Below are 1723 nucleotides of genomic sequence, written 5' to 3'. Positions count from 1 at the left end.
CTTGAAGACCATGTGATAACGCATGCAAATTCTGCAATGAATGCTGAATAATTCGTGTTCGTGTGTTTTTTTGGTACAAATGTGAACACTTACAGCAGACTCCTTGATTATTTTTACATATAAAAACCTAAGAAAGACACAGATAAGAAGACTATACTCTGTTTTTTTCCATCTGTCCATCTGCCTGTGGTGTTTTTGTATGGTAACATTGCGTCCCGGGCTTTAAAGTTACGCTATGTGTAAGTTTTAGGTAAATAAAAGGATATCTGGGTGTACATTTGCTACTGAAAAGTGTTTTAATAATTTACTGTATGCGAATTACACCGTTAATATTCGAAATAGGATATTGTTATTATTGTTGAATGTAAGCTGAATGTAACTATCTAAAGCCCGGGACGCAGTGTTACCATACGCAAACACCACAGGCGGATGGACAGATGGAAAAAAAACGAGTATAGTTTATCTTGTATGAGAAGCACAATCTGTCTGGAACTCTCTGAATGACCACATTACCGGAATATAGAGTTTCAACCAAAGGCCAAGCACTAGGACCTGTGAGGTCATTCAGCGCTGGAAAGGAAACGGGGGGTAAAAGGTTTGAAAAGTGTAACAGGAGGAAAACCTCGTAGTTGCGCTATGAATCAATTGTTAGGAGAGAACGGGAAGCAAGAAGGCAGAAACAAAATATGAGAGGAGGTACAGTAAAAGGAACGAAAGGGTTTTGTTTTTTCTTAGGTGCCCCTTTTCAGGGGAAAACGGATTAAATGTGAGAAAAATTACAATTCCTTTGCCAATCTCCCTCCGCAAACAAGAGTTCTTGAAAATAAATGCATTTCTTGAATCCTATGGAATACATATCATTCTTTACTGCAGGAAGAATATATTTTTTAACATCAAATAGATACAACGAACACAATTGTAAATTCTAAAACAAAAATAATAAAAAAGACCTTTGTTACTTATATTTTCGCTGACGGAAGCCCCACTCGTTTTACTGTACACTTCGCGGGACGAGCAACAATAAATTATGAAAAGGGAAAAATTGTCCCGCAAACGGACTGCCTTAATTCCTCCTCCCTTTGAATCGAACGCTTCAGTTGATGCACTGAAACATGCTCCTAAATTGCCTACCTGTGCCTTCAAAGAGATTGCAGCCAGGCTCGCAATTCGTAAAATGCTAAGAGAAATGTCAAGCATTAGGAAGACCAATTTGGATAACTTTCCCATGGGGGGCCATTTTTAGATAGCATTCTCTATTTTTTTTTCGTACCCTTTTTTATTTTTATTTTGGAGTCTTCAGCGTCCAGATTTCCTCTCATTCAAAAGGAGAAGCTCAGACTTCCATCAAAGCATTCAGGTTGACAATCGTCTCCTATGTGCCACATTCTGTTACGTTGTTTTACTCCATGCAGATGGAAAAAAATAGTTGTCAGAAATGATATAGCAGGTCGCTGAAAGAAAGAAAGAAAGAAAGAAAGAGAGAGAGAGAGAGAGAGGAGAGAGAGAGAGAGAGAGAGAGAGAGAGGACAAATCTTCTGGTTACGGCGTAACCTTGTAATAGAACAGAACATCTGTAAATGACGTTAGAACCATGCAGCGATCGCTGCTCCAGACCTAAATGACGTCGTTCACTGTTTCAACAAGTACAAAGAGCCCGATTTGCATATCAAAGTCAACTTTGGTCCGGCATTAACTGCCAGAACAGATAGATACTCTCCCTATC

The sequence above is a fragment of the Macrobrachium nipponense genome, chromosome 14 (genome assembly GCF_015104395.2).
Source record: "Macrobrachium nipponense isolate FS-2020 chromosome 14, ASM1510439v2, whole genome shotgun sequence".
Lineage (NCBI taxonomy): Eukaryota > Metazoa > Arthropoda > Malacostraca > Decapoda > Palaemonidae > Macrobrachium > Macrobrachium nipponense.
The sequence above is the reverse complement of the archived record's forward strand: the minus strand, read 5'-3'. Positions refer to the sequence as shown.